General features: G+C 36.6%; 1 protein-coding gene across 2 annotated transcripts in view; it reads right to left on the bottom strand.

Moving 5' to 3' along the window:
- The window catches only part of LOC144957690 (uncharacterized), a 71,084-nt gene that overhangs the window by 41,466 nt on the left and 14,618 nt on the right, over positions 1 to 15,000 (bottom strand). For both annotated transcript variants that reach the window (XM_078889050.1, XM_078889051.1), the window contains exon 2: positions 11,897 to 11,972. The gene's annotated coding sequence lies outside the window, so the exon portion shown is untranslated. The remainder of the gene's footprint in view (positions 1 to 11,896; positions 11,973 to 15,000) is intronic.

The following is a 15,000-nucleotide window of genomic DNA, read 5'->3' as shown; positions in this document are numbered from 1 at the left end:
GTTATTGTTTTTTGCCATCCGCGTTTATGAGTAATGCTCACTGAACTGTATTAACCTGACTATAAACGTTCATGGATACACACAGTTTTGTGTGTTGGTCCGTTATACTTCCGGATGGCAATGTTATGAGCTTCTTAGCCAAGCGCATACTATCTATAGATAGTTCGAAGTTGACGTCAATCTGGTCTTTGCTATTGCTATTTGCTATCCGCGTTTATGAGTAATTCTCACTAAACTGTATTAACCTGCCTATAAACGTCCACGGTTACACACAGTTTTGTGTGTTGGTCCGTTATACTTCCGGATGGCAATGTTGTGCATTTCTTGGCCAAGCGCATACTATCTATAGCTATAGATAGAATGCGCTTGGCCAAGGAGTTCACAACATTGCCATCCGGAAGTATAACGGACCAACACACAAACACTGTGTAACCATGAACGTTTATAGTCAGGTTAATACAGTTTAGTGAGAACAACTCACAAACGCGGATGGCAAAAACAATAACAAAGGCCTGAGTGACGTCATCTGCATACTATCTATAGATAGTATGCGGTTGGCTAAGGAGTTCACAACATTGCCATCCGGAAGTATAACGGACCAACACACAAAACTATGTGTAACCATGATCGTTCATAGTCAAGGTAATACAGTCTAGTGAGAATTACTCATAAACGTGGATGGCAAAAAACACTAACAAAGACCAGAGTGACGTCAACTTCGAACTATCTATAGATAGTATGTAGATGACGTCACTCAGGCCTTTGTTATTGTTTTTGCCATCCGCGTTTGTGAGTTGTTCTCACTAAACTGTATTACCCAGACTATAAAAGTTCATGGTTACACAGAGTTTGTGTGTTGGTCCGTTATATGACGTCACTCAGGCCTTTGTTATTCTTTTTGCCATCCGCGTTTGTGAGTTGTTCTCACTAAACTGTATTAACCAGACTATAAAAGTTCATGGTTACACAGAGTTTTGGTGTTGGTCCGTTATACTTCCGGATGGCAATGTTGTGAACTCCTTGGCCAAGCGCATTCTATCTATACTTCCGGATGGCAATGTTGTGAACTCCTTGGCCAAGCGCATTCTATCTATAGCTATAACAAAATGAAATCAGAATAAGAAAATTGTTGGCTGCATCGAAACAAATGTGAGTGACGATTTTCCTCTGGGTGATAAGGAGAGGGTTAAAAACATTGGTGTCTTTTTTTTTGATAACAATGCATCCATGCACACACAAATCTAAAATCTTTGTAAAAAAATTGCCACCATCAGAGATTATTTGTTACAGTGAATAAGAAAATCAGTCGGACGGTGAAAAGGTTTGAACTGAGATATATCCAGGTTTAGTAAGAAGGTCAATTTTTATTTTTTAAAATTAATTCTTGTCATAAATGATTAAATCAAACCTTTTTGTACATCTTCGGAAAATATAAAAGCTTAATTTCACTTTTAAATATTTTTTTACAGCTAGTCAAGTTGAAAAAGTATGAAATATGAGAACAGTTGCTGGATACCTTTCCCATTCATCTGACCATAACTTCATGAAAAATCACTCGATTTACTTCAAATAAAGATTAGAATGCTCTGGGCATGGGGAGTATATGCTTTTAGAAGATGCAAACAATGCAAATCCAAAATTTTCACCTTCGGCTAATTATGTCATGCGCTGACACATTTGACTGTTGAGGTAGCCAGCCAGCTTGTTACCACTTTTATTTTATCACGTATTAATTACTGCCCTTCCCTTTCTTTTCGGTGTAAGTCAAGATAAAATCTGTCGTCTTCGAGTCATTCAGAACAGTGCCACAAAATTGATTTTAAGAAATGCTCGTATGTCCCACTCCTTCCCAATTCTCTACAAACTGTACTGACTACCAATGAGAGAGAGAGAGAGAGAGAGAGAGAGAGAGAGAGAGAGAGAGAGAGAGAGAGAGATGGAGAGAGAGAGAGGGGGGGAGAGAGAGAGAGAGAGAGAGAGAGAGACAGAGAGAGAGGGAGAGAGAGAGGGAGAGGGAGAGAGAGAGAGAGAGAGAGAGAGAGAGAGAGAGAGAGAGAGAGATTAAATTACAAAATCGCAATGATATGCTTTAAATGTTTAAACGATGTCTATTAAATAAAAAAAAACCTATTACATCCTTATACAACTTCCAAATCACTAAGGTCATCATCTGATAAAAATAAACTTTTAGTTCCTCTTTTTAAATACAATTGTTTTGGCGGGCGATCATTTCCTGTCATGGGGCCCCGTGTACGGAATTCTATCCTAGAACTATCAGGGAAAAACTAAATCGAAACTAATACATGTCTTTTTCACGTTGGCCCATTTAAAATCCGAGACATACTTAATTTTGGTTTTAACCTTATGTATGAATATTCAATCTGTGTCTCTGTTTGGTTTTCTTTGTTGGTATTTTTTTTCTGAAATCTGACACAAACAAATCATCGTATTCCGACTCCTCAACTACAAAATTATTTGTGTGCCCTTCCTTGTTAACCCTGATGTCATTTGATATAGATAGTATGCACTTGGCTAAGAAGCTCACATTATTGCCATCCGGAAGTATAACGGACCAACACACAAAAGTCTTTGTAACCATGGACTTCTATAGTCTAGATAATGCAGTTAAGTGAGAATTAATCATTTTTACATTTGACTACGGGGAGAGAATGTGAGTAAAGAGCCTTGTCCAAGGATTGAACTATGCGCAACCCAGAGCAGTACTCAAACTCTGGGCAATGTTGTGAGTTTCTTAGCCAAGCGCACACCATCTATAGCGTTAAACGGGCAGTAGCAATTTCTTGTTACCCTTTGTATAGGACGCTAGTCTATCGCATCCTATTTCCGCCAGCTCTAACATACCCCAATTTCTCTAAAAAATCTTTGCTCTCTCGTTCATGAGTGGGCCGACTCATCCTGTATAACATTCTATTTGTCTAAAAAAAGGGACATTTATTTTTACACATTTGTAGACCCCCCCCCCCCTCCCTACCTAATCAGAATGAATGCTTTTAAATCGATGCTATGCGATTAGATACAATACTCACAACCTACCGGATATAACTCACCGACGCACACACAAAATGTCTTTTAACCTTTAACATTTATATTTTGATTGATATAGTTTAATGAGAACTAATCATTGAAATACCTGTCTAAAAATAATAACAAAGAGCTGCGTGACGTCATTTTCATTCAATCATTTATTGATTGAATATGCAAATCAGTATTGATTTGGTGCATTTTGGCAGCACGGTGAGTCATTGGTTAAGTTGTTGCACGTGTGCAGTGAGTGGAATTGAGGTGATTTGATTTGAATTCCAAGAAATAATGTTTTCACAAGGTGTCAAGATCAATAAATTACTCTAGGACTGCTTGCCTGCCTCCTGTCTGTCTGTCTGTCTGTCTGCCTGTTTGCCTGTCTGTCATTGACTTTGTCTCTGTCTCCGTCTCTCTCTCTCTCTCTCTCTCTCTCTCTCTCTCTCTCTCTCTCTCTCCTACTCACTCTGTTTCCATCTGCATCTCTTAGTTCATTCCTTGACTTCATATCAATCTATCTATCTCTCTCTCTATCTATCTATCTATCTATCTATCTATCTATCTATCTATCTATCTATCTATCTATCTATCTATCCATCATCTATCTATATCTATCTATCTATCTATCTATCTATCTATCTATCTATCTATCTATCTATCTATCTATCTATCTATCTATCTATTTATCTACCTATCTATCTAGCCTGTGGGGAGACTTCAGTGATCGTAATCTCAACATAATTCACGGTGTGTAATACTGTTATTGTAAACCATCGATTTGTTCACTCATCCCAGACCCTTCGTTTATCGTAAAGAAGAAAAATCCATAAGTATGGTGAAAAGAAATTTCACTAACAATTCTGGTGTTTGAGCCAATTTTCAATAAAATTCATCAGAAGGTTGTGAAAAGATATCTACACACCAAGGCGTGCGCAAGGTTGTGGAACGGACGATAATACACTATTACTATTTTTATAATTTTACTTGGTCAAAAGGCACGGTCAATAAATCTTTAGTCCCCATTTAATAACATGCAATCTTTTTATCTCCGATAACCATTGTGTTTTAATCCATAACGTTGTTTCTCTGTTTCATCGGAGCATTATTCATATTACTGCCGTCACTCCAGAAAAACAAGTATTTTAAAATTTAGCCAGAAAGCTCGTCCTACTTTAAATAACGATATATTATAGATTTAAATGGCTTTAGCAATGTAAGTTCTACAGTCGGTACCTCAATGTAGCTCAATTTTCATAGAGCACACATTGGGAATTTTGTATAAATCAGTATCGATATTGTCCGCTCTGTGATCGCCCAGCTCGTAGTCCAAAGTCATATTTATTGGGAGACGGTGGCGCGTCAGAAGGCTTGGTCGCCTAATCACAAAGAACATTTAATGTCGATAGGCAAACAATAAAGACCCATACAAAAAGAAACCAAAAACAAACACAAACAAACAAACAAAACAACAAAAAAACTCCCCAAAAACCCAACCCCCCCCCCCTCAAAAAAAAAACCCAAACAAAACATAAACACCCCCCCCCCCCAAAAAAAAAAACCCACCCCCCCTAAAACAAAACAAAACTACAACAAACAAAAATTGGTAATGGTAGCACGTCTGAACGGTAGTCAGACGGTCTGCGGTTCTATCCCCAGGTCGAGGTCGACTGATTTTTATTGGGACGGGTTTTTTTTCTTGTATTTTTCTTTCTTGCTACCTTTCATATACACTGACCTGTTCAGTTCCATATTTTACAAACAAAATACCGACTCTAACACTCTCTAAAGGACACCGTATGAAAGGTCACGGATAAAGCAAGAAAGATAAACATATGAGCTTTTATATAGCGCAATATGAGCTTTTTTATATATAGTGCAATAGCGCAATATCCACTAAACGTGCTCAAAGTGCTTTACAAGGGGTCCCTGACCAACAGTAACATTTAACCTTAAGGACAAGACATGACGCCTGTTAGGCGATATTATAATTTTTCGGACAGAGACAACACTGTCAACGGCCAGGTACTCATTTTACACCTGAGTACGGTGAGAGAATGTGAGATAATAATTACTCTAGAAAAAAAAAACAACCAAGGGGATAAACTCTGACTCATGAACTTAATGTCTCCGATGGACTACTTTAAGAAAAATGGTTCATGGGAGAGAAAATACTAAATACTAATACACTATTTTACTGGGTCAAAAGACACGGTCGATAAATCTTTAGTCCCCATTTATAACATGCAATCTTCTGATCTCTGATAACCATTGCGTTTTAATCCATAACGTTGTTACTCTGTTTCATCGAAGCATTATTTAGTTTACTGCCGTCACTCCAGAAAAAAATTTAGCCAAAAAACTCGTCCTACTTCAAATAACGATAGATAGATTTAAATGCCTTTAGCAATGTAATTTCTACAGATGGTACCTCAATGTAGCTCAATTTTCATAGAGCACACATTGGAAATTTTGTATAAATCAGAATCTATATCGTCGCCCTGTGAGTGCCCAGATCGTAGTCCAAAGTCATATTTATTGTGAGATGGGGGTTCATCAGGAGGCTTGGTCATCTAACCACAGAGAACATTTAATTTCAATAGGCAAACAATAAAAACCCATACAAAAAGAAACCAAAAACAAACAAAAAAGTAAAACAACAAAAACCAAAAACCAAAAAAAAAAACAAAAAAAAAAAAAAAAAAAAACCCCCCCCCCCAAAACCCCAAACGAACTGAACAAAAACACCCCCCCCCCAAAAAAAAATCCTGAAAAAATAAATAAAACTACAACAAACAAACAAATAACAAACAAAAAATGGTAGCACGTGTGATCGGTTATCAGACGGTCTGCGGTTCGATCCCCAGTCGATGTCGATTTTGGGAAGGTTTTTTTTCTTGTATTTTATTTTACCGTTCAAACACACTTGTTCAGTTCTTTTATTTAACAAACGAAAAAAAAAACCCGACTCTAACACTCTCTAAAGGACCACACAATACAAACAAGTTGATAGAAATTCAAGCAATGAAGGCTTTAACTGCCATTTTCTAGGATAACTGGAACCACAAATTGCGGACCTTTTTTCCCCAACACTACGGATAAAAGTATTGCAAGCTGTCTCCATGGAAACAGCGTCATCGTGTAATTTCAAATTTATATTAAACTTAGACCCCAACCTGTATATCAACTAGTTGAAAACAAAATTTTGAAAAAAATTGATAGGGTTTAAAAAAATATCATTGACATTAGTAATTCTCATTTTTGTTGTTGTATCATTTGTATGGCGGACAGAGCTGTTACATCCGAGATCAATGGCTCTATTCTATATCCAAGAGTAATATGACGCATCGCCCTTCAAAGCAAATGTTTAAAAATTCACATCAAGACCATCTTGTGGTTTTATTTGTCTTGTAATTTCAAACTGAAATTTGGTGAGATCGACGTGTAAATATACATAATATATATATATATATATATATATATATAATATATATATTTTATATATATATATATGTGTGTGTGTGTGATATATATATATATATATATATATATATATGTGTGTGTGTGTGTGTGTGTGTGTGTGTGCAGGTCTGACATCCGAACGCTCTTATTGGCAGAGTTATTGGCAACAACATTGTTGTAATGGTCAATTTTTGCGTCATATTTTGAGATTTGCATTACAACAACGGGCCCATAAGGAATCGGGTTATCAGAACAGCAAATAAGTGCACGTCGAGTGAGATCTTAAAAGCAGACGGAAAGAAAGAAAGAGAGGAAGGAAGAAAGAGAGAGAAAGAGAGAGAGAGAGAGAGAGAGAGAGAGAGAGAGAGAGAGAGAGAGAGAGAGAGAGAGAGAGAGAGAGATGTACATGTTACAGTAAGAACCCGTACCTAGGGAATACAAGTAGTCACTGAGCATTTTAGTAAATACACTTATTCACTGCTTCACTTGGAGATTTCACGTACTTGCTGAAATTCCTAGTGATAACGAGAAATCCTTAAACTTAGGTCTGTCATTTTACGTATTCTTACTATTGAGCTTTCAGTGAATTCGGGTAAAAGTCCCGCCATTGAATAAGACTCAGTTCCCTCTTAAAAATAATTATCGGTGTGCTTGCTCGGGTGTCCTTGCTCTGCATCGTCAATGTGTTATGACACAGTGTGATGGTTTTGATCAAGTTTATGAGATAAGGGCGTCAGGTCGTCTCGCTTCATTATTCGCCTTCCTCCAGCAAAGTCAAAATGTCTATCGAGGAAAAGTTTACATAGCAGCCCAAGGATCACTTTAAAGAAAACAAAAAAGGAGTAATACGATTCAATAGTCTGATGTCACGCCGCCCGGCAACGGCGGCCATCTTGGTTCTAAACAAAGAAAATCATTACTTTTTATTTTTCATGCTGGCTAGAACTTTTCATATGTCTTGTGATCAGAATGTGTAAAAGTCAAAACATGATCAAATGTATGTGTTTTTTTTTTCTTCAGGATACCCTTTATGCTCGCCGGAGAAATATTTCATACGGGCGTCCGCCATTGTTCCGATAATTTAGAGCCAGTGTTACTAAGTTACCATGCGTCATTTGGAAGGAAGTGACGTTACGATTGTTGAAGAGTATTCCAAAACGTGACTATCAGAAGACCATTGACAGCTGGAAAGCAACAGCTGATAATGAGGATGATCTATATTACCTTTCCATGTGCTCGAGGTCATTGGTCACATTGCAAAGTCTGCTCAAAATGAGCCAAACTATGAAAGGTGTTCACAGTTTGAGAAATATCCAATAATCACAATGGGCATGATCTATATTACCTTTCCATGTGCTCGAGGTCATTGGTCACATTGCAAAGTCTGCTCAAAATGAGCCACACTATGAAAAGTGTTCACAGTTTGAGAAATATCCAATAATCACAATGGGCATGATCTATATTAACTTTCCATGTGCTCGAGGTCATTGGTTACATTGCAAAAATGTGCTCTAATGACCCACTTAGTGAAAAATGTTCACAGCTTTTTAAATATTTAACATCACGATTGGTAATTTTGCTCAGCTTGACACATGTGTATGTTTACAACTTTCATAAACAAAGCAGCGTGTTTACATTTGTTAAGAAATATCCAATCGTTGGACATCAAGAAATCATGTGATTGATGACTCGGTTGGACGAAAACATGAATATAGATCGCTCCCATTACCATGCAAAGGGCGGCTTGGATATTATATGTTGGAGAAATAAGTTTTCACTCCAATATACAATTTTTTTTTGTTGATCGTGAGAGAAGCGATCCTAGAAATATCCTTGGTGTCATAATTGACAGACGAGAAGACACATACCAAAAGAGTAGGATAGCCTTAATATCTGGTATTCTCAGTGGTCTGTATTCCAGAAATCAATTCGATCTGCGCCATGAGCCTCTTCTAAACACTGACGACATAAACACCGAAAAAATGTGACCCTCCGTCTCAAAAGGGTATTATGTCGGGATGATTCAGACCCCAAAAAATAAATTTAGAGATAGGATGATGAGAAATTGGACCTTAGAAGTTTTTTCAAAGCAAGAAATAGTATTTATACTCCACCATGGCGTAGGGAAAGTAAACCCAAGTTTTATATTTGTGGCTATGAATTCAATTTTCCTAACCGAGTGGATTCCGACATAATACCGCTTTGAGACGGTGGGTCATAAATAGTTTGACTACGCTCGGCGGTGATTTCTCAATCCTCTACAGGTGGACAAGGTTTCACAAGATGCAACTGTACTGGTGTCAAAACGTGAAGGACAAGGCGATGTAAATGCTTTAAAGCAGGACTTCAGTGTAACATATCTGTCATAGCAGCCTCAATAGACAGTTCTTAGTTGACGTCACTCAGGTCTATGTTATTGTTTTTTTTGCCATCCGCGTTTATGAGTATTGCTCACTAAACTGTATTAACCTGACTATAAACGTTCATAGATACACACAGTTTTGTGTGTTGGTCCGTTATACTTCCGGATGGCAATGTTATGAGCTTCTAGCAAGCGCATACTATAGGATTCAATAGTCTGATTTCATGTCCACCCAGCAACGAGCAGCTTGGTTCGAAACAAAGAAAATCGGTACTTTTTATTCTTCATGGTGGCTAGAAATTTTTCACATGTGTGATCACAATGTATAAAAGTCAAAATATGATCAGATTTATAATATTTTTCTCCTCTGGATACACTTTTATGCTCGTCGGAGAAGTATTTCATAAGGGCGTCCGCCATTGTTCCGATAGTATAGAACCAGTTACTAAGTTACTATGCGTCATTATGAGGGTAGTGACCTCATTCTGTTGAAGCCTGTTGTTGTAACAAGTGACAACGTCGATGGTCTCTGTTATTTTTTAGTTGTTTTAAATGCTTATTGTTTGATCGTGTGTGTGTGTGTGTGTGTGTGTGTGTGTGTGAGAGAGAGAGAGAGAGAGAGAGAGAGAGAGTGAAAGAGATGGAGAGAGAGTGTAATGTTTTCTAACCATCTAAACAATAAAATTTGTATACTATACATGCCAGCAAATGTTTGGATTGTGTGCAAGTGTGATCAGGGATTACACCTAACTACCGGGACCATTTTTCCAGGGATTTTACGTAATTTCTGATAATTTCAGTGATGACGTGAAATCTCCGAGTGAAACAAGAATTACGCGAATTCACTGAAATATTCAGTGATTACTCATATTCCCTAGATACGTTTTGTTACTGCAACATATATATATAGAGAGAGAGAGAGAGAGAGAGAGAGAGAGAGAGATAGAGAGAGAGAGAGAGGGAGAGAGAGAGAAAGAAAGAAAGAGAGAAAGAGAAAGAAAGAAAGAAAGAGAGCGAGAGAGTGAGAGAGAGAGAGAGAGAGAGAGAGAGAGAGAGAGAGAGAGAGAGAGAGAGAGAGAGAGAGAGAGTGCATTGAAAAGGCAAATTAAAAAATTATAATTATATAGTTTATTCCTACGTATAATATGCATTTCACTATCAGTATACCGCTAAAAGCAGCGATCAAAATTACCGAATTCCAAAACAAACAAAAAAAAAAAAAAAAAAAAAAAAAAAAAAAAAAAAACAAAAAAAAAAAACCCAAACTGTTTTGTATCATCTTTTAGGGTATATCCATTATTATATTCATTGATGTCAAAACAAAATTTGTTATATTTAGCTGTCAAGGGAGTTAATTACTATTGATTTTTCTCTTTTCGCCAGTGCAGTGCAATCTGCCGCTATAATATAACAAAACCCTTATTTTTTTGTCCATTTTTGGATAGTAAAGTATTCTACTGCAGACCTGCCTATTTGAAATTTTTAAAGTTTTTAGTAGATAAAAATAATTGACGCTACAGTTCACTTGATAGATCAACAATTTATCGTCATAATGATTAAATAACACTTCAAATTCCTAAAAATTATTACCATAGAATTCACTTTCATTTTCAATAAGTTTTAATGACTTAGACATGCTCGTAAAGTTCTGAAAATGGAAACGAAATTTCGTAATTTTACGATTTTTTTCGTAGTAGTGTGCAGGTCTGATACTCCAAATATCGATCGATTACATTGACATTATCATTTTATCTAAAATTTTAAACATGAAACGTCAAAGAAACGATTTGATAAAACGATGCTCATTCAATCGAGTCATGTTTGAAGTAAAAAAAAAAAATCAGTTTTCTTATCAAAATAATCTCAAGTTTGAACATTTTCCACAATTCAATAGTCATTTTAACCGATGCATGCAATTTGACGTGACAATCTTTTTAGGCCTCAAATGGAAAACATTGTTTTGTGGCAGTATGACGACAGCAATGTGTTGTCATCATAAATACTTATTGTCTAACTTTTATACTAGTGTGTGCAGATATTATATTATACGATCATAATAAAGAATTATGTAGATGGTCCCATGTATGAGAACACACCGAAATTAATAATGATTAATGGTCTTGACACGCTGTGATGTTTGGAAATTCACTGTGGCATTGCACGACGTTAAGCATTTGTGACCCATCGTCTCAAAACGGTATTATGTCGGAACGAACCATTTGCTTAAAGGCCGAATTTAATGTTAAACTGGTCAAAAATATAAATTGTTGGCAGTCGCACCCTAAAATGTGGTATCCATTCCCCTCAATAAATAATACAAACTTAACACAAGTCTGATATTTCTGGCGATAAATTCAATTTTCAACATCTTAACCATCCCGACTAAATACCGTTTTGAGGCGAAGGGTCTCATTTGTGCGTCTATGACGGTCTAGTGGTATGAAACTCGCTTTCGGATCGGAAGGTCCTGGATTCGAGCCTCGCTTGGCGCATAGTTCAGTCCTTGGAAAAGACTCTTTACTTACATTCTCTCACCGTACGCAGGTGTAAAACGAGTTCCTGGTCGTTAACAGAGTTGTCTCTGTCCAAAATGTTTTTTGTAATATCGCCTAAAAGGCGCCATGTCACTTTCTACATGTTATGTGTTGCTGTTGGGCAGGACCCCTTGTAAAGCGCATTGAGCACGTTTAGTGGATATTGCTCTATATAAAAGCTCAATTTAAATTTGAATTTTAAAATGGCACCTGTTGAGAAGAAAGAGGAGGTAAAAGAGGATGAGGGGGAGGAGGGATAAGAAGAATAAGAAGACGAAGAAGAAAAAGAAGAAGAAGAAGAAGAAGAAGAAGAAGAGGAAGTAGTAGTAGTAGTAGTAGTAGTAGTAGTAGTAGTAGTAGTAGTAGTAGTAGTAGTAGTAGTTGTAGTAGTAGTAGTAGTAGAAGTAGTAGTAATAGTAGTAGAAGAGGAACACAAAATCAAGTCGAAGAGCAAGAAGAAAAAGATGAAGACTGATAGGCTATAAATAATATAAATTCTTACCTTCAGCAACAAAGATAAATCCAACGACCTAATAATACAATCCAAAGGGTAAACGAAGAGACTTGATACTTTTCACCTATTAAAATAAAAGTTTCGGGTGAATGAATTATTTCAGATACTCCTACCAGCTTACGAAACAAGCACACATCTTTATCAACTACATTATAAATAGCACACAATAATTGTTGGGTTACAAATCATAAAAAAATTATAAGGTAGAAAGTCACCGTCCGTGATTTTTTAGCCTCAGCAACTACAAAAATGTTTACAGTTCAGTGATCTTTTAATTTTTATCATTTTCATCTCATGATGGTATTATAACCCACTCAACCCTAACACCGACTATATCCGTAGTTAACCCGGGTTACTTTTACCCCATGCCTATTTATTACATTTTTCTGAGACAAATTATAGGCGTAGTATCAAAGCTGATGTTTTTAGTTTTTTGCATGTTAAGGATAGTTGAATAAAACTATCTATGTACTTTCTCATTAATAATACATTTTTTTTCCAATTTTGAAAAGTATCAAAAATCTCTAGGATTGAGTGAGTTAATCGCACCTATGGGGTAAAATCATAGGTTGATAGTACTATTAAAGCTACGGGATTGCTCTAATTTAGTCGAGACTAAAAAAAAAAAAATAAATAAAAATTGAGCTTTTATATAGAGCAATATCCACTAAACGTGCTCAAAGCGCTTTACAAGGGGTCCCTGGCCAACAGCAACACATAACATGTAGGACGAGACATGACGCCTGTCAGGCGATATAACAAATTTTTGGGACAGAGACAACGCTGTTAACGGCCAGGTACTCATTTTACACCTGAGTACGGTGAGAGAATGTGAGTAAAGAGCCTTCTCCAAGGACTCAACTATGCGCCGAGCGAGGCTCGAGCCCAGGACCTTCCGATCCGAAAGGGAGTGTCATACCACTAGACCACACAGCCGCACACTGACTACTGAATTTGTGTGTTTAAAAAGTTAAAAATCCGTACTTTGGAGAAACCCGTATTAAAAAAATTTGGCCAAAAAACTAGTCCTTTTAATATCCATCGATTTAAATGAGCCTCGTTTCGGCAGAAACTAACACACCTGAGATTTCGCGAGGTCTTCCGTCAAGTTTCAGGGTTGAGAGTTTTTGCCAAGATGAGGGTCAGTTAAATAAATCGATATTTGTTGAAATACGTGTCTTTCCAGAGTATATTTCACCTTCTATACTACATTACACAGTTCCTCCCCTCATCCCCTCTTTTGCCTTTATTAATTTCGCAACTTTTATAAATATCTATTGTGTTCTATTTTAATTCGTGCTTCTTAACAAAGGAGCATATCTACTATTTCCTGCCCATCAAGGTTTTTGTTGATTCATCTTAACAATGCCATTACCACATAATCTCACCCGACTGTAGTGTTTCATTCATCCGGTTTTGTTGATAAAGGGGAAACCCGAAACGTCCATTTTATCTGTTTTCGTATATTAAATTGAAACTTACGTTCGATTTTACATTGTTATTTCTTTATTCGAGAATAGAACAGCAACATTTACATATTCTTGAGTACGGCAGTTGAACTGGTCACGTGATGATAAAATGTATAAAAATAAAATTATGACCCGCGGTCTTAGTTTGATATTAGAATGAAGTTAACGAAGGAACTTGAATTTAAAGTTAAATCGATCAGAATTTGGAAACTTTTTTTAACTTAAAAAAAGTTAAACGATATTCTTTAAAAATATCCTTAATTACAGTATAAATCTTAACTCGAATTTTGTGTTATTATAAAGAAAGATTAAAACGCCTTTCACTTCTTTCTATAAAGCGCAGAAGGCTCACATAGTTGCGATTTAATTCAATATTACAAGAGAGGAGTATAGGTAGTATGCGCTTAGCTAAGAAGCTCACAACATTGCCATCCGGAAGATTAACGGACCAGCATACAAAACTCTGTGTGACTCTTATAGTCTGAACAATACGGCTAAAGTGAGAATAACTCATAAACATGAATGGCAAAAAACATTAATAAAGACCTGATACACGCAAGATTAACAACACAGATTCCAGCGAGCTCTTCGAATGATACAGCGCAGTGATCATTCCTTGTCGTCGTATTCCTCTTTCTCGCGCATTCCTCGAACCAACATCACTATCCGATATTTAAACGGTTCTTTATTTTCTTTGTAGGCCTACATGGTTCACAAATATAATATTCCTCGTCTAAATATTTTATCGGAGCAAGCACTAGGAATATGTGTCGCTCTGTACGTGGTTTTGACATGAACAAGAGGGGGCGTTTTAAAAAAGTCTTCAAGGTGTTCAAACTCATTACCTCCCTATCCATTCTATATTTTGAGAAACGCAGGTAAGAGGCTTCAACAGTCGTGACGTCACTTCCCTCGTAATGGTGTATAGTAACTTAGCAACTGGTTCTAAACTATCAGAACAATGACGGACGCCCTTATGAAATACTTCTTCGACGAGCATAAAAGTGTATCCAGAGGAGAAAAACATTATAAATCTGATCATGTTTTGACTTTTATACATTCTGATCATACGACATGTGAAAAAGATCTAGCCAGCATGAAGAATAAAAAGTTCTTGTTTAGAACCAAGCTGCTCGTTGTTGGGCGGATGTGACATCAGGCTATTGAATCCAATTGGGAATAGTTCCACACTTGATCAACTATTGCGAGGAAGATCAAAGTTTGTAAGAATGAACTGTTTTAATTGACAAAGAGTTTGTTGATATTTGGAACTCTCTCCTCACTTGTTCTAAAACTGTGAGGAATGTCAACGTTGTTAAGAACTATATCGTAGCTGTCCAAGACATGCGAGGAATGTCAACGTCTTTAAGAACTGTATTAATTGACAAAGAAATTAGTTGATATTTGGAACTCTCTCTATAGCTATTGAAGACATGCGAGGAATGTCAACGTCTTTAAGAACTGTATTAATTGACAAGGAATTAGTTGATATTTGGAACTCTCTCCACAACTATTGAAGACATACGATGAATGTAAACGTCGTTAAGAATTGTATTAATTGACAAGGAATTAGTTCAACTTAGGTATGAATTTGATGAGTAAAGTATGTTCATGTTTTCAGTG

Source organism: Berghia stephanieae, chromosome 12, assembly GCF_034508935.2.
Source record: "Berghia stephanieae isolate SIO BIC M18660-M18661 chromosome 12, UCSD_Bste_1.3, whole genome shotgun sequence".
Taxonomy (NCBI): domain Eukaryota; kingdom Metazoa; phylum Mollusca; class Gastropoda; order Nudibranchia; family Aeolidiidae; genus Berghia; species Berghia stephanieae.
Note: the sequence above shows the minus strand (reverse complement) of the source record. Positions and strands in the feature narration are given on the sequence as shown.